The 18,939-nt window shown below is 48.6% G+C and overlaps 2 long non-coding RNA genes across 2 annotated transcripts in view; one reads left to right on the forward strand and one right to left on the reverse strand.

Moving 5' to 3' along the window:
- Nucleotides 1–338: 338 nt before the first annotated feature.
- LOC119969196 lies at nt 339–17,986 on the reverse strand. Its single transcript, XR_005461310.1, has 3 exons — nt 17,777–17,986; nt 16,211–16,226; nt 339–2,157 (listed from the first exon to the last, which is right to left on the reverse strand). It is a non-coding gene; the product is annotated as an uncharacterized LOC119969196 (long non-coding RNA).
- Nucleotides 15,820–18,939, forward strand: part of LOC119969195 — a 118,427-nt gene continuing 115,307 nt past the window's right edge. Inside the window, exon 1 of the long non-coding RNA XR_005461309.1 lies at nt 15,820–16,451. This is a non-coding gene — a long non-coding RNA (uncharacterized LOC119969195). The remainder of the gene's footprint in view (nt 16,452–18,939) is intronic.

Consider the following 18,939-nt stretch of genomic DNA (forward strand, 5'->3'; position numbering starts at 1 on the left):
GTTGGTCCAGTTCAGTTTCTGGTCAATGGTAAACCCCAAGTTTTTGACAGTGGGGGATTCAGCAATGGTAATGCCATTGAATGTCGAGGGATATGGTTAGATTCTCTCTTGTGGCAATGCTCATTTTCACGAATGTTTCTTTTTTCACGGATGCCTAGACAGCTCTCAAAGGTAGATAAGTGGCTGAACCAGAGCCATAACATTTAAAACATTGCAGAAAGATCGACTCATTCCAGGTGTGATAACATAAGAAATAGGGCTTGGTCATTTCATAAACAAACTTTATTTAAACAAAAGAAAAGAAAACAATAGTTAGCCTTTTAAAATTCAACCCTAACAATAATAGATTACATGCAGTTTCTTAACCTTAACACACCAGTTCTCATTAAACAACACTGTAACAGAACATGCAGGTCTCAAGCCACTTTCACAGGAAGACAAAGGCAATACGTGCATTTATGGAGCAATCTTTCTTCTGGTAGGGACATTTGTTCTAAACACATTTTCTAAAGCCTGCCTCTGTGGTAACTTTCATGGTCTTCTCGGTTGATTTCCAAAACCATCTCCTGTAATTGTTCAAAACTGCATTCCTTCTCTCTCTCTCTCTCTGAGCTCCACCCAGCCCATCAAACAAAGGTTCCCTGCTGGGGTTTCCAGGCTTGAATCCATCATCGTTATCTTGGCTGATTGCCCACTGCTGTTTATACAAAAGAACAGCACCAAGCTATTGATATGCAACTGACCTCCCATTAACAAAGAGGCCATGAAACTCTGTAATGGGCAAATAGCTGGTCACGCAGGAGTGTCACAAAAAATAATGGGTCTGGGGGCATCCTGTCTATTCTCATTAATGAGTTGAAGTCTGACTGGGACAATGTAACTCGACCAGGTGTGGGCGTAGCCCTCTGACTCTGTGCATAGCAGGTTTTTTTTCCCTCAGATTGTTTAGCCTTAAATTGCTTGCTACATTGAGATCTCATTTCTGGACCCAATTTCCCAATACCTCCCTTGTGTAACATTTGCCACTTATCACCCAAGCCTGAACATTTTCCAGGTCTTTCTGCATATGGACTGCTTCAGTATGTGAGGGATCATAAATGGTACTGAACATTGTACAATCATCCATAAACATCCCCACTTCTGACCCTACAATGAAGAGAACGTCATTGAAGAAGCAGCTGAAGATGGTTTGACCTTGAGGAATGCCTGGAACTGTGATGATTGACTTCCAACAACCACAACCATCTTCTTTCATGCTAAGTATGACTCCAACCAATGAGTAGTTTTCCCCCTGATTCCCATTGACTTCAGTTTTGCTGGGGCTCCTTGTATACCTCACTCAATCAAATGTTACCTTGATGTCAAGGGTAGTCACTCTCACCTCATCTCTTGAGTTCGTCTCTTTTGTTCATGTTTTGATGAAGGCTGTAATGAGGTCAGGAGCAGAGTGACCCTGGCATGACTCAAACTGGGCATTGGCGAGCAGGTATCCAGGCACATCTGGAGGTAGCCTTTCGTACTTTCCAGTCTGGGTCTCAGGATGATAGTTGTGCGCTGCACCCAGCCGTCATGCAGCAGCCAGGATTACAGGTGGAGGATGATGAAGAAGCTCATCACCCATCTTTAAATCAGGGGAAGATTGAAGAAGAGGACGGGATGGAATATGAACATGGAACATTAATTGACAGACCAACCACATACAATTCTGCCAGGGATACCGACATATCGAGACAGTTCAGTCAATTCTTCCAGTTGAGCAAACAACACGTGATCTAGACACCTCGGTACCCTTTGCTATTCTGGAGAGTGTCCATGCTATCTGTCACTATACTTCAAATTGCTGAGATACCGCTATCATTTTCCTTCTCAATGGTAACCCCCAGACTATTCCCATCTGAGCTGACTCTGGAAAGGATTGCGGCCTACAACCAGACTCTCCATAACTGCCACTGCTACCAGTGTCTGCTTGTGTTTACTTGTGAGATGTGAAGCACTAGGTGTAAACCCAAATAACTGTCGAAGCGGACCCACGACCGTGCAAATATCTGCACTGGTGCATGGTGGGGCCTTCTCCGATGGCAAACACTCAGGCGGAATTAGGTCCTCGTGGAATCATCCTCATTCATCTCCAGTAACTCTTGTTCTAAGATGTTGGTTCTGGAAAATATAAGACAGGGATATTAATTAATCATTGCAAAGTAACTATTGTCATAATCATTATACAGTCACTGATGAAATAAAGTCAGCAAGTGATCAGAAATGTGTAATTCTGTCATTAACCATCTAACATTCCCTGTCTCAGCATCTCTGATGATCTGCCCCTTATCTCCATGGTGTCTTCTTCAAATTATTATTATCTGTGACCTGGACTGTTTGTGGTGACCCACCTCGAGTCCACTATCTCTTTGATTGATTGGTTGATTGACATTTATTGTCACGTGCACCAAAGTGAATGAAAATGAAATGAATGAAAAATGAAAATCGCTTATTGTCACGAGTAAGCTTCAATGAAGTTACTGTGAAAAGCCCCTAGTCGCCACATTCCGTCGCCTGTCCGGGGAGGCTGGTACGGGAATCGAACCGTGCTGTTGGCCTGCTTGGTCTGCTTTAAAAGCCAGCGATTTAGCCCAGTGAGCGAAACCAGCCCCTAAGTACAGCGAGAAGTATTTTTCTGCTGCCAAGGGAACGTACGCAATACGTACATAGTAGACAACAGAATAATCGGCAGAGTACATTGACAAATGGTACATTGACAAACAGTGATTGGTTACAGTGCAGAACAAGGCCAAACAAGAGCAGCATAGGGCATTGTGAATAGTGTTCTTACAGGGAACACATCAGTCCAAGGGAGAGTCATTGAGGAGCCAAGTAGCTGTGGGGAAGAAGCTGTTCCTATGTCTGGATGTGCGGGTCTTCAGACTTCTGTGTTTTCTGCCTGATGGAAGGATCTGGAAGAGGGCAAAGCCTGGGTATGAGGGGTCTCTGACAATGCTGTCTGCCTTCCTGAGGCAGCGGGAGGTTTATACAGAATCCATAGAAGGATGGCTTGTGTGATGCGTTAGGCTGAGTTCACCACACTCTACAGTTTTTTGCGAACTTGGGCCGAGCAGTTGCCATACAAAGTTGTGATACAGCCGGATAGGATACTCTCTATGGCACATCTGTCGCAGTTTGTGAGAGTCGATGCAGACATGCCAAATTTCTTTAGTTTCCGTAGAAAGTAGAGACGTTGTTGGGCTTTCTTGACTGGTGCATCAACGTGAGTGGACCAGGACAGACTGTTGGTGATGGTGACCGTCAGGAACTTTAAGCTATCGACCATCTCCAATTCGGAGTCATTGATGCAGACGGGAGTGTGTGTCGTGCTACGCTTCCTGAAGTCGATGATCAATTCCTTGGTCTTTCCGACATTGAGAGAGAGGTTGTTTTCGGTACACCATGCAACTAAGTGATCTATCTCGTTTCTGTAGTCTGATTCGTCATTGTTTGACCCACCAGTCATATCGTCCGCAAACTTAAAGATTGAGTTGGAGTTTAATCTTGCCACACAGTCGTGTGTGTATAGGGAGAACAGTAGAGGACTGAGCACACATCCTTGAAGGGGGCTAGTGTTGAGGACTATTGTGGAGGAGGTGTTGTTACCTATCCTGACAGATTGTGGGCTATTGGTAAGGAAGTCAAGGATCCAGCTGCACAGGGAGGGGTCAAGTCCAAGGTTGCAGAGTTGGTTATTAGTCTTGTTGGGATAATGTTTCTTAAGGCGGAGATGTAGTCTATGAACAGCAGTCTGATGTAGTTGTCTTTGTTGTCGAGATGTTCGAGAGTTGATTGTCAGGCCAGACAGATAGCATCTGCTGTGGATTGGTTGCCATGGTAGATGAACTGCAATGGATCAAGACTATCTGGGAGGTCGGCGTTGACAAGCTGCTTGAAGCATTTCATGATAATAGACATCAGGACCACCGGCCAGGAGTCGGTGAGGCACGCCACCTTGTTCTTCTTTGGCACTGGTGGTCTTCTTGAAGCAGTAGGGACCTCGGAGCCGAGAAGTGAGGTGTTGAAGATATCAACGAATACACTCGCCAGCTGGTCAACGCAGGCTCTGAGTGCTCACCCAGGGACTCCGCTGGAGCCCGTCGCTTTCCACGGGTTTACTTTCAAGAAGAAACCGACCCCCAAGAAACAAATCTTTTAGTGTCTTAATCCCCTTCTCCTCCCATCCATCCCACTTCCCTGGCTCAAATCTGTGGTCCCCCCGAATCGGCATTTCCCTTGACCTTGCCCCCAACCCGAAGTGTTGGTAAAATTTATTTATTTATTTATTTTTAAATTTAGAGTATCCAATTATTTTTCCAATTAAGGGCCAATTTAGCGTGGCCAATCTACCTACTCTGCACATCTTTTGGGTTGTGGGGGTGAAACCCACGCAGACACGGGGAGAATGTAGTGTTGGTAAAATTGCCTCCAAATTCTCAATGAAGCTATTATTACCGGACTCCCCGAGTACTTCCCCGGGGCCATCGGGAGCGGCGCTGTTGTTAGCGCTTTCAATCCCGACCCCCTGCACAAACTCTCCTCTATTCTGACCCACTGGGAATCAACCCCTCTGACCCAGCTCCGCACCTTCTCCACATTCGCCACCCAGTAGTAATACATCAGGTTCGGAAGACCCAAACCCCCTGCCTGCCTTCCCCTCTGTAGCAGCACCTTTCCAACTCTGACCACCTTCCTTACCCATGTGAATGAAGTAATCCTTCCCTCAATCTCTCTGAAAAAAGCCTTTGGCAGGAAAATTGGCAGGCATTGAAAAAGAAACAGAAATCGCGGAACACGTTAACCGCCTGTACCCAACCTGCCAGTGACAGAAGGAGACCATCCCACCTTGCCAGATCCGCTTTCATTCTCCCTACCAAACGAGGTGCACAATTCTATTTGATTTTAGTGACAGCTGCTTTTCTGTCTGATTATCTCTAACCTCCGTGAAGCTATTCAGCTGCTGAGGACAGCTGCTGTAACTGTTGGTACAGGAGACTGACAGGAATTACCCTCACCAGCTCAGAATGTAACCCTTCGTTAATTAGTTGAATGCTGAGCAATAACACTCCATTGGCACACTGCACACCAAAGAAAATTCTATCAAGGCCGACTTGACCCCCACTTGATCCCCCCACCCGCACCCCAGCCTCAACAGCTTCGTGGGGGAGGGAATTCCAGACTTCCACTGCCAATTGTGTGAAGAAATTCTTCCTGATGTCGTCCTAGTTCTGAATTTAAGGTAATGCCCCTCCTCCCCCGTCCTTTTCTGGGCTCCCACCAGAGGAAATATAGGGTGGCATTTTCCACTCCAGAGACAATGGGTAGAGTTTTCCAGCCCCCATTCCATTGGGATCGGTCTTCCAGTCCCACTGAAGTCAACTCCTTGCAGAATATTCACCGGTGGCAGGTTGGGCAAACCACGCAGAAGTCCAGAGACTTTGGCAGGACCGGAAGGATCTGCCAGAGACAAATGAGAAAACCCGCCGTGGAAAGTGGGGAGGAGGGGGGGTGCGGGGGCTGAAAAATCCTGACCTGAATACAGTGTCAGCCGTGAAAAGTAGCATGTTCCCCACAAGCTGGCATTCCTGGTTTCCTCGGGCAGCACGGTGGCGCAGTGGGTTAGCCTTGCTGCCTCACGGCACCGAGGTCCCAGGTTCGATCCCGGCTCTGGGTCACTGACTGTTTGGAGGTTGCCCATTCTCCCCGTGTTTGCGTGGGTTTCACCCCCACAACCCAAATGAGTGGTAAAGCGAAAAGTGCAGAGGATACTGGAAGTCTGCAGAGGGATTTGGATAGGTTAAGTGAATGAGCTAGGGTCTGGCAGATGGAATACAATGTTGACAAATGTGAGGTTATCCATTTTGGTAGGAATAACAGCAAACGGGATTATTATTTAAACGATAAAATATTAAAGCATGCCGCTGTGCAGAGAGACCTGGGTGTGCTAGTGCATGAGTCACAGAAAGTTGGTTTACAGGTGCAACAGGTGATTAAGAAGGCAAATGGAATTTTGTCCTTCATTGCTAGAGGGATGGAGTTTAAGACTAGGGAGATTATGTTGCAATTGTATAAGGTGTTAGTGAGGCCACACCTGGAGTATTGTGTTCAGTTTTGGTCTCCTTACTTGAGAAAGGACATACTGGCACTGGAGGGTGTGCAGAGGAGATTTACTAGGTTAATCCCAGAGCTGAAGGGGTTGGATTATGAGGAGAGGTTGAGTAGACTGGGACTGTACTCGTTGGAATTTAGAAGGATGAGGGGGGATCTTATAGAAACATTTAAAATTATGAAGGGAATAGATAGGATAGATGCGGGCAGGTTGTTTCCACTGGTGGGTGACAGCAGAACTAGGGGCTAGCCTCAAAATAAGGGGAAGTAGATTTAGGACTGAGTTTAGGAGGAACTTCTTCACCCAAAGGGTTGTGAATCTATGGAATTCCTTGCCCAGTGAAGCAGTTGAGGCTCCTTCATTACATGTTTTTAAGGTAAAGATAGATAGTTTTTTGAAGAATAAAGGGATTAAGGGTTATGGTGTTCGGGCCGGAAAGTGGAGCTGAGTCCACAAAAGATCAGCCATGATCTCATTGAATGGCGGAGCAGGCTCGAGGGGCCAGATGGCCTACTCCTGCTCCTAGTTCTTATGTTCTTATGTGCAGGCTAGGTGGATTGCACATGCTAAATTGCCCCTTAATTAGAAAAAATGAATTGGGTACTCTAAATTTTTTTTTTTTTAATTCCTGGTTTCCTCCATACCTCACTCTGGTAAGGCAGCCCTGTTTTGTAATGCCAGATTGTGTAGAGGGAAGCAAGCCATGGTGATGTGTGAGACCCTCCAGGGAGGTCACTGGAGAGCGTCAGCTGATTTATCCAGACATTGAAAAAACATCTTCAAAGATGCCAATGGTCTTCTCAATAAATGAAGCATGTTGCAGAATGAACAGCATTACACCTCTCCTTTGAGGCACTTTGAGACCACGGAACAGACATCCGACACGTCATTTGCGGGTAGCCTTTTCCACCGAGAAGCCAAGTCTGAGTATTGAGGGCCCTCAAAGATCCGTGGCGCCTGCGAGTGAGTGAAGATGTATGTGTCGTGGGAACTTCCAGGTTCTCTCACATGTACCTGCAGTATCTGCTGCAGACCAGTCGCACATTGAAAGAATGGAACACTTTCCAGTTGACAAATTGTACTGGGTGTTACCAGGGAGCTCTTAAAGCCACATGAGTGCAAGCAATGACACTATGCATCCATGGGAATCCAGAGATTGCTGCAAATCCCACTGCTCTAGCTTAGCCACATCTAGGAAGAACTGGACACAATTGTGTGTCTTGCTGAATAGGTCGTCAGTAACCTCTCAGATGCATTTGGGGGTAGATGTTTCAGGAATTCTGCAGAGATCACCAATGGAGCCCTGGAAGAAGCTGCTCACAAAGAAGTTCAGAGCAGTGGCTACTTTTCGAGCCACCGGCAATGGATGACCTCCCAGTCCCTGTGGCTCCCAACTCCTCCCAGAGAATGTGGCTAATGTGAGACACCACACTCAAGACATGCAAAGGCATCCAACACTGTCTCTCGCTCATCTGGAAGTATTAGGGGCGCCTTCTGCACACCCTTGGTCTTGGCAGATGCCTCCATTCAATGATTCTGTCAGCCTCAGCTTCTGTGCCTTGAGGGGGCCCCACTGGCCCTTGATCATCCTGATGAGGCTCTTCCCTTAGCCCAGCCCGGCAGTAATGGAGCCTTCTTCTCCTTTACCTTGATTGCCAGGATGAACGAAACATTTCCTGCTTTGTTCATGGGGCTCTCATGCTCATGTCTCTGGGAACATTGAGTAGAAACATGATTGAACATAAGCCTGCAATAGTCATCTTCCAGCCGCTAACAAGGGAGTCATTGTGAAGCCCGTGGGTCACTTTCATCCCAAACATGACATCCCACTAAGATCCTTGAAGCACTATTACAGCATTCTGGGCAGCCCTCCCCCAACACTACCCCCCCCCCCCCCCCCCCAACTACTGACTCAGGCATAACAGGATTTTCACATAGGGGCTTGGATCTGACTGAGTTCCGCCAGCTGAGAGAACATCAATCAGAGAGCTGTCAGACTCTATTCTTTAGAATTCACAACAGCCCCGACTTGGACTCATGTTCTGAGGGTACTGTGGGGGAGTGCGGCTTCAAATCCTCACACTGCCAGCTGCAATATCTCGAGATCTTAGCACCATGAGGCAGATGCATTTGGCCCCTTTTCAGTTGGTTCCTTCTGACACTCAGGATTTTCTACAAGAGGAAGAAAGGGTTTCGAAGCCAGTTTTACAATGGTTCCAATCAGCTTTCTAATCTCAGAACAATACGCAACATGAGTTAAGATACCACATTCTCTTCATTATCATTTAACTGTTCCTGACACGTCTCAGCCGTGCCTCTCAGTCCATTTGGAAAAGTGGAATAGTCGGGTATCCTTTCAATCGGCCCCCAAATGCAGTAGTTGATTCCTCCCACAAGACCTGGCAGCCCTCCCCTGGCATTTTCTTTCCATAGTTTGGTTTTATACTGCATCATTGGATCAGTTTAAAAAATGATGGTGCTGCGGTTTTGCTATCAAACCATCTTCCACTCCCCGTTACCATCAGAATTCCTCCTACCATACATCAAGTGCAGATTTCCTTCTCCCCAATCACTCTCCTTCCTCCCCTCTAATCCTTGATCCTATCAATATAGTCGTTGATATCCCTGTCCTCACCTGAACCCTTTGAAGTCCTGATGTCCCATGTAAACCAGACCCTTCCGATTTTTAGGCCCATTGTACTGTGACTTACAGAGACCCTCCCATGAGACCATTGAGTGCCCCCTCCCCCCCATCCACCATTTACCCTTTTCCCACTACAGGCCTCTCCTGATTGTGTCTGTGCCATCTGCAGCCCAGTGTGAAGTCACCAGCCCCCAGGCCCACAATGTGTGATCAACATACCACATTCTGTGCACCATACCGGGCACGAATGACACAGGACTGGGACTGGGACTGGACTATGACATGGATCCACAGGGCAGACTATGTCTGTCCATGCTTTATGAAATGAAATGAAATGAAATGAAATGAAAATCGCTTATTGTCACGAGTAGGCTTCAATGAAGTTACTGTGAAAAGCCCCTAGTCGCCACATTCCGGCGCCTGTCCGGGAAGGCTGGTACGGGAATCGAACCGTGCTGCTGGCCTGCCTTGGTCTGCTTTAAAAGCCAGCGATTTAGCCCAGTGAGCTAAAGCAACCCCTGATGCCCCTTTATGACCCGACTATCTGTGGCTCTATTTCTCAGGACTGTCTATGCTTTCCAAGTCACAGGTCGCTGCATTCTCCTCCCCAGTCATCTTTTACCCCATTCCCGGTCAATCCTTTACCATTCATCCCTTTTCCTTCAACCTGCATTGTCTCAGCAATATCACCCAAGCCACCAACTGCCCCCCCTCCCACCTCACATCCGCCAGCTCACCCCCACGTCCCCTTTCCCAACAGGCAATTGCCCTCCAGCCCTTTCTCTTGCATCTTTCTTTGTCCCCCCTTAACCCCACCAGTCAAACCTTTGACATCCAGCCACGTCTACCATGCCCCTTTCCAGCTGGATGAGTCTTGGCTCTGACTCTCCCCCCCCCCCCCCCCCCCACCCCCACCCCCCACCCCCGGTCCCTCCCCACCCTGAGTTCCTGCTGGTCTTTCCTGGCACAGAATCAGGGCAGCTGCAGATAAAACGCTATGAAAGGTAGGCAGAGATATCTCGAGATTACGAATGCACAACATTGAGGGCCGAAGGGCCTGTTCTGTGCTGTGCAGTACTGTTCTATGAAGTGGAGGTCACCAGGTGTACCATCACCCATTTCGGGTTCTGAATCACCCGGTCTAATTAGCCGATGGCATGGCCATCTGATCTGGAGTGGAGACGTGATTCTGGCTCTGCTCTGGTGTGGGGCATGATTCTGGATATTATCTGGAGTGAGGATGTGAATCTGGATCTGTTCTGGAGTGAAAATGTGATTCTGAATCTGCTCTGGTGTGGGGTCATGATTCTGGATATTATCTGGAATGAGGGTGTGAATCTGGATCTGTTCTGGAGTGAAAATGTGATTCTGGATCTGATCTGAAATGGGAGCATGATGATGGATATATCTGGAGTGGGGGGGCTTGATTTTGGATCTGATCTGGAGTGGAGACATGAGGCGGGATTCTCCCCTAACTGGCGGGGTGGGCCTCACCGGCGCCGAGGCGTGGCGTGAACCATTCTGGCGTCGGGCCACCCAGAAGGTGCAGAATCCTCCGCACCTTTAGGGGCTAAGCTGGTGCCGGAGGGGTTGGTGCCACGCCAACTGGCACCGAAGGGCCTCCACCGGCTGGCGCGCGCTGGCGCATGAGTGGGAGCGTCAGCATGTGCTGGCGTGAACCCAGCACATGCGCAAGGGGGGGGGTTCGTCTCCGTGCCGGCCATGGCGGATCGTTACAGCGGCCGGCGCAGAGGGAAAGGGTGCCCCCACTGCGCAGGCCCGTCCACGGATCAATGGGCCCCGTTCGCCAGCACACTGGGGCTAGATTCCCCCGGACCCCATCGAGGACCCCTAGGCCACCCGCAGAGCCAGGTACAGACCTGGTTTGATTTATGCCGGCGGGACTGGCCGAAAACGGGTGGCTGTTCGGCCCATCGCGGGGCGGAGAATCGCTGGTGGTGCCGCTGCTAGCGGCCGACGACCGACGCGCGCGATTCCTGCCCCCGCCAAAACCCCAGCTGCGGAGAATTCGGCAGCCGGCGTCGGGGAGGTGGGGGGGATTCATGCCATCCCCGGCGATTCTCCAACCGGACAGGGGGTCGGAGAATCCTGCCCATGATTCTGGATCTTATTTGGAGTGGGGGTATGATTCTTGATCTGCTCTCAGGAGCAGGGGCATGATTATGGATCTGATCTGGAGGAGATGCATTATTCTGGATCTTATCTGAAGTGGGAGAATGATTCTGGATCTGATCTGGTGTGAGGGGATTCTAGATCTGTTCTCGAGTGGGAACTTGATTCTGGATCTAATATGAAGTGGGAGCGTGACGATGGATCTATCTAGAGTGGCGGCTTGATTTTGGATCTGATCTGGAATGGGACATGATTCTGGATCTGATTTGGAACAGGAACCCGATTATTGGTCTTATCTGGAGTGGGGGCACGATTCTGAATCACATCTGCAGTGGGGCCATGATTCCGGGCCTGATCTGGCATGGAAGCATGATTCTCAGGGTGCGATTTAATGGAAATGTTTGTAAGTGTGATAGTGAACATGAACAGCTGCCAGCTTCCCGAAGCTCGACCAGGTGAGGCCATCACTGTTATCAAACATTAATTGGTCCATTTAATGAGGCCCCATAGGCTTCATGCTGCAAATCATGGTCCCGCTGGCTGATTCTCCGGGACGCGCCCTCAAGCTCCCTTCCAGGAAGGGGGAGCAGCACTTAAACTGATCCTGCAGGGCAAACTCCACACAACTTGCAGCCATGCCACCGAGGAGATCAGTCCTATGATTCAGGGATACTGACCTGACCACTTTCTTGGATGCAGTCAAGACGGGATGGGCTGTCCTCTTCCCCCGAGGGGCTCGGAGGGTCAGCCACAAGGCAGCCTGTGTCGACTGGGAGAAGATGGAAGTGGCCGTCAGCTCGGGCAGTGTCAGCAGTAGGACCGGCACCCAGTGCCTTAAGAAGATCAACTACCTCCACCGGGCCGCAAGGGTGGGTTGGTACCTGACCCCTGGCACTGTCCCCGCCCCCATCTCCCATTCCCCCCATACTGCCCACCCTCCACATATCCCCCACCCTCCACATATCCCCCATCCTCCCCATATACTGCCCACCCCCGAGTCCACCATAATCGCGCCACAGCTGTCATCCCCACCCTCTACCAGCACAGAGACACACACCGCGATGGGCAACAGTAGTGGTCAGGCTTTTGGGTTACATTCTGATGAACACACACAGTTGCGGGTTCATATCAGGTGGGAGCAGGAACATCCAGGCGAGACAGCAGTCAGAGGCTTGCTGGATCCCAGGACCCAGCTGTGTCCCAGTCAGATGCTGAGCCTCTGGACCAGGTTTACCTGGAGCTGATGCAGTTGATCAGGGTGCAGTCATGAGATTCAAAGGAGGATGTCAGCGACACTCCAGCAGGTCCATAGCCGATTGGAGGAGTTCCAGAGGCTACAGGTGCAGGAGATGGCACCAGCAATGCCTGGCACCAAGACCAACATTGCTCAGATGCGACCACAGTGGAGAGCCTGGTACACATGAGTGGAGGTGTCCAAGCCGTAGCTCAGTCAGTGACGGCCATGGCTGAGCGCCTCAACAGCATGTCCGACTCACTGGGGGGCGTGTCCCAGTCCCAGGAGGACCTCCCTCAGACGCTGCATAGCATGTCCCAGTTTCAGGTGGGCATTGCCGAGGCACTCCAGAACATGAATTGAGGAAGTGCTGCTTTGTGAGAGGGGCAGTCTTCAGGATGAAACGCTGCCCTGCTCTCCCTGCTGGGTCACTGTCTGTGCGGAGTCTGCACGTTCTCCCCGTGTCTGCGTGGGTTTCCTCCGGGTGCTCCGGTTTCTTCCCACAACCCAAAGACGTGCAGGTTAGGTGGATTGGCCATTGTAAATTGTCCTTAGTGACCAAAAAAGGTTGGGAGGGGTTATTGGGATAGGGTGGAAGTGAGGGCTTAAGTGGGTTGGTGCAGACTCGATGGGCCGAATGGCCTCCTTCTGCACTGTATGTTCTCTGTTCTAAACCGAGGTACTGTCTGCCCTCTCAGGTCAATACAAAAGATCCCATGATACTATACAGAAGAAGAGTAAAAGAGTTCTCTCTGGTGCTCTGGTCAATCAACGTCACAAAAACAGAAAATCTAGCCATTATTCCATTGATATACATGGGGGGACGGGATTCTCTCACCTCGTGGCAGAGTGTCCACGCTGTCGTAAACGCCGTCACATTTTACGACGGCGTGAACTGGCCGCTGTCAGGTTTAATTCTGGCCCCTACAGGGGACCAGCACGGCTCTGGAGCAGTTCACGCCGCTCCAACTGCCGATCTCGGCGCGAACTGGGCGCCGTGGGATCTGCGCATGTGCAGTGGCCTCCTTCAATGCACCAGCCCCGACGCAACATGGCGCAGGACTACAGGGGCCGACGCGCAGGAAAGGAGGCCCTCAGCCAGAGAGGCCGGCCCACCGATCGGTGGGCCCCAATCACGGGCCAGGCCGCATCGGAGGCTCCCAACAGGGTCGGCGCCTCCTCCCGCAACCCCACCCCCACAGGCCGCCACCCAACCCTTCCACGCTGAGTTGCCGCCGGCTGAGAATCGGGTGCCGGCATCGGAGCGTTGGGGTTAAAGGTGTCAAATTATTTGGAGAAATTATCAGGGCGGCGTTTCCCGTTGCGGGGATTCTCCTAACACATCACCCGCTACCCAGTCACTACAGGATTCAGAATGATGGTGAAGTCAGACTCGGTGTGAGGTCTTGTAACCAAAAGGCCTGACGACACTCACTGTTTAGTTTTGCAAATGAAGGACAATATTTGAATTCCCCGAGGGCAGCCAGCTGCCACATGCGATTACTTTACTTCTGGCACAGATACAGGCCATTGGGCCAATCCATTTCATTGCGATGCTTATTCTCCACTCGAACGTCATCATCTTTTCTCATGAAAATTCACCATGGTAACCATCTATTCCCTTCGCCCAATTTCCCCTTAAGTGCATCTATACGATTGGTTTCAACCACTCCGTGGCAGAGATCGTTCCACATTCTCACCACATTCGAGTAAAGGCATTTCTTCTAAAGTCACTGTTTGGTGTTTTTTGGTGACTAGTTTCTTGATGGCTTCTGGATATGTTATTCCTCACAATTGGAACATTTTGAGTTGACGGTTGCAGGACAGAAAGAGGGAATATGTGAAGATAGAAAATCTGTTCCATAAAATGAGCACCATGAACCCTGATTTTAACTTGGGCTTGTGCCCAAAGAACCCCAAAGAGATTTTTACACTCCCATTTCAGTTTCGGAGGGGAGTCTTCTGCCTATGCCTGGAGTGGGGCCTCACCTGGCGCAGGTGCTGAGAATCACATGACTTCAAGTTAAAATGGTGCCACAGTGTCCTGTTTTTGACATTTGATCCCAACATTGGATTCAAACTGCTGCGTCAACGCATCCAAATATCCGAGTTAAAATGGCCATAGGCAGCTGGAGTATGACACAAATAGGGAGGTACGTATTCTCACCCTATTTAACCCCCGCAGCCCCTATCATTGGGATTGAGGGGGAAGGTGTTATGGTCCTCTTCGGTGTTCCATTGATATAATAATAATTATTATTATTATAATCTTTACTGTCACAAGTTAACACTGCATTGAAGTTACTGTGAAAAACCCCTAGTCACAACATTCCGGCATCTGTGCGGGTACACAGAGGGAGAATTCAGAATGTCCAATCCACCTAACAAGCATGTATTTTGGGACTTGTAGGAGGAAACCGGAGCACCCGGAGAAAACCCACACAGACACGGGGAGAACGTGCAGACTCCGCACAGACAGTGATCGAAGCCGGGAATCGAACCTGTGGCCATGACACTGTGAAGCAACAGTGCTAACCACTGTGCTACCGTGCCACCTATGATATAGTGAGCTAATTCAATAGGAAGTATTTAAATAAGTCGAACAATAATATAATTCAGAGCTCAAAGCCACTCGCACTCCTTTTCAGTGGTTCAGCAGGACACAAAACTTCAGTTAGCTCCTGAATAGTATCCGCACCCAACACTGTTCAAACTTATACTGGAGCTAGCTGCAAACTCAACCAGGAGGTTCTTTATAAGTTGATAGCCTCCCACTGCCCCTCTTCCTTCCCCTCCTCTCCCCCTCCTCCCCTCCCCCCGCCCAAACTGGTTCTCTTTTCAAACTATGTTCAAAAGAAAACAGTGCAGAGCAATCCCCCAGGGTCTCTTTTCAAATGGATATCAAAGGGTTTGGGTCAGCTTAAACAACAGGGGTGGTACATTCCTGCAAGACATTTGCAAATATCCATTTTCTACAAAGGATAATGGATAGTGACTCTATTATGTCTTTCTGGCACCCTTCAGTGTCTCTATAACTATTTGCATCCCTCTCGTGGTGGGATGGCTTCAAATTCACCCTCTTCAAAAGTAGCTACCAAAACACTGACTATCAGCATTGCTTCTTTGATCAGAAACCCTCTGGTTGATTATCAAATCTTTTAAGGTCACCCAAATGTGTGCTAAGTTTAGGCATATTTAGAATATGCACCAAATCTGCTCCGAAACAGAATACTACCCAGTTCATCCTTTTCCTATTTGACAACCAGGGTCCAGGGTCGTAGGTCAAAGTAAACGGTCAGGTAAGGGAAGTAGGTCCCAGCTTTTGTCTGATGCCAAGACGGAGAAGGCATTGGAACAAGAAAGGATTGTTTGATCCGGCAAGCCCAGCATTTTCGGCAGACCGGGCACAACCTGAACTTTGACATCAGGGCGGTGAAGAACCAAAGCAAAAGTGTCAAATTGGGTTTGAGCCCTATTCTCCTGCGCCGCTGTCCATCACATTAATGAACGTGACTAATTGAATTTCAAAAGGTTCCTCGGACACAATGGAGAAAGAATGCAGTCAGTTGTTAAGATTCTCTTTGCTATACAGAAACAGTTTTCAATCACTCCTCTATTATAATTCTTGTACAATTCTAAAACGCACAGCCCATTCATGAGGATCAGATGTTGAATTTATTCTTCCTTCCAATTTCTCCTCTCTTCTTAAAGACGTCGATGCTGGCCGGGCTACGGTACACTGCTGCCAGTTTTTCCTCCACTCCTCGGTGGGAACATAGCCCAGCGAGCAGCTTGGCACAGCTGGGAGAGGTAGCAGGGACGTTCGTCTGAGTTTACCATATTGTTGGCCAAATTCTAGACTGAAGCAGCCAAGACGTCGGCAGGAACAGGCCACCTGGTTATTAAAATCAGACGGTTCAGAGACCACCAACCCTTGGAAACATTTCTTAAGCACAAGGTGAGCTTGAGAAGGGCCACTTTGGTCAGGGGAGCGGCAGGGAAGGGTGGGCCGAAAGACTCTTAGTGGGGTCCGGAGAATCATTCCTCCACCTACCGGCTTTTGAAGAAACCTGCAAACAAAAAATGAACATTTATATTAAACTGGTCTCCCCAGGCCCTGGTTTTGCATCACGGCAGCTTTTTACTGGCGAATAGCTCATGGTTCAGGTGAAAATGGCAGACAGACACTGTTAACAGACTTGGAGTCCAATCGGCATATTTAAAAAAGAACCCTGCCAGCTTCAGGCTTTGATGGCTGCAATTTGAAATTGGAAATCGCCTTGGGAACAGAGTGGGTAAGTGTCTGCCAGGCAGAGAGGTTTCAAAATCACACACTAAGTACATTAGGCTTCAAACCATAGTGTGGAAGTTTGAGAGGGATGGAAGTGTGTTTAACGGGGGGGGGGGGGGGGGGGGTGGGTTTGCGTAACACAGCTAATCCCAAATGGAACTGGTGCTTGACGCAACATCGACACACATACAATTTCCAGCAATATACACTAGTTAAGGATGCAAAGTAGGATCTTAGTCATTCCGAATGAGCCCAGGAACATGGAGGATAATTGCAGTTCATCACCATTGCCCTGGGTGTGACTGGTTAATTCAGCACAGGCCAAGGATTAACCCTCAGACCTTCCCAGAGCTGAAGGACTGAGTTCCATGCTGAGCAAGTGTAGAAATTTACCAGCCAGGACTTTGGAACTTTTAAAACCTAAAACATGTGTTAAAGACAGAACAAATGCAATAGCTTATTTTTTTTTAAACAAAGATTTCTTAAATCCAGTAGTAATATTATCTGAGCCCAGAGGTGTTTTGTTAGAGATTCTGCAAATTATAAGCTTCTGATTGAACTATCCTGTATTCAAGGTCCTGTTCATTAAATGAATCCAATTACTGTTCTTTTATAAAATCATTTCCCCCTAATTGAATTACATACTGTCGTAACCAGGGAAAGAACTGCCTTTGTTTCTTTCAGTTTAAAACCTCCAGCGTCTCACCCATTAGTTTTGTGCAGTTCATGGATGTGTGATGCTATTTTTACTGAGAAAGAAAGAGAGGGGCCAGGTGCAAGGCCGCGTTTTGCAAAAACGTTCCCACATTTTCTTTTAAATGTTGTTTCAGGGCGGTGAGAAATCTGCGTCAAAGTATGACTAAACGCCACAGAGGGAAAGAGGGTGAGAGAATAGCAGAGGGAGGGAGGTGGCAGCTGCAATGCATTGTGAAACCTTGATGTTTTGTTTCCCTGTTGAAGAAATCACACACAGTGAAAAACGAGCAGTCGGAGCAAAAAGCTGTTGGTGTTTGCTTTGTAACGTAGAGAACTCTGCAGAGTGTTGAGTGTTTGAGAAGTAAGGTCCCAATATAGCTGAGGCAAAGCTCCACTGTTCAACCCGCAAAGGCCCAGTCTAATAGTTCCGTCTCCGTATATGAAAAGGGTCAGGGCTTGTTAGACCTCGCTAAGTTATACAGAGTGCATTCAATAAGGCAGCTGCTGTTTGTCTTCAATCTTTTTCCTTTCCTTTGTGCACATCAGTCAGTCAAACGTTTGGTTCTGGTTCCTCTGCTGCACACAGACCCTCCCACCCACCCGCCTTGAGGCATCCTCCTTCCCTTTACTCACCTGTGTCAGTCACAAAGCACAGAAATCCCTCTCGGACAGAGACACCATAATATTGTAGCTGATATTCCTCTTTATCCTCCACAGTGCGCATGGGACATAAAGGGGCAGAGGCTGATCAGATCTGTGCATCTCTTAATTATGGCCCACAGGAAATTTCCTCAGCAGTCCAGGGGCCATCTCTGGACCGCGGGTGAAGGCTAAAGAGGACACAGCGTCTTCATTCTCGCCTCTCACACAATAGTCTAAAGGTCTCACAGTGGGTCACAGGCTTGCTGTTGTGCTATTGTTACATGCCCAATTTTCTATTACAAAGCTCAGTCAGGCAATGGACCAGGACCAAGCCAATAGCCCAGGGAAGGAAAATCCTGTGCTCCTTTCTGATGAAAGGCACCCTTCACCTATAGGCTCTATTGAGGAAAACAGGCCCAATTGCCTCGGGCTGCACAGGCTAAGAATGTCCGAGCTGGATCTTAAGCACCCATCAGGGTAATTTTCTGGAGGTGGGTGAGGTGAGTGCTGCAGACCCCACCCCAGCAGGACACCGTGGCCCATGCTACCATTATTATCTGCACAGTATTATGGAACCAGACGCTTACTGTACACCATGTTCATTAATGTCAATGAAGGGAAAGGCACACATGATGGGCAGTCAATTCAATATTAACCCCTGTTACATATTCCCCCACACCATGGTCCAGGCGCACAATGAAGAATAGGCAACCTAGTCAAGGAATGAGGGGATATCTGTCAGAGTTTGTGAAAATATCCACCAGGAAGAGTCATATTATTCAACAGGGCATAGACAATAAATTAGGAAAAGAGCTGATACTGTTCAGGAAAACCAGAAATGCTAATAATGTATTTATTTGGATTGTTTGTTTTTACAATGAAAGACAAGCATGCCATTTACAGTTTGCTTTCACAATTCCTTTTTAAGAAGGGCAATTGTTTTGTGTGCAGTGTCTATAGTGGGACTTCAGTGCGATCAGTTAGCCAAAATCAAATTAAAATCCCTTTCTGGTTCACGTGAACTCAAAGCAAGTGAATTCTGAGGGGTTTGGTTTCAGTCAAGAGGTCAGCATTGGTTTGAGCACAGTAACATAGATAGTCAGAGCCTTGTCGCACTGTCGACCCCCTCTATAATCAAATTGTATGCAAGTATC

The sequence above is a fragment of the Scyliorhinus canicula genome, chromosome 7, assembly GCF_902713615.1.
Source record: "Scyliorhinus canicula chromosome 7, sScyCan1.1, whole genome shotgun sequence".
NCBI classification, from domain to species: domain Eukaryota; kingdom Metazoa; phylum Chordata; class Chondrichthyes; order Carcharhiniformes; family Scyliorhinidae; genus Scyliorhinus; species Scyliorhinus canicula.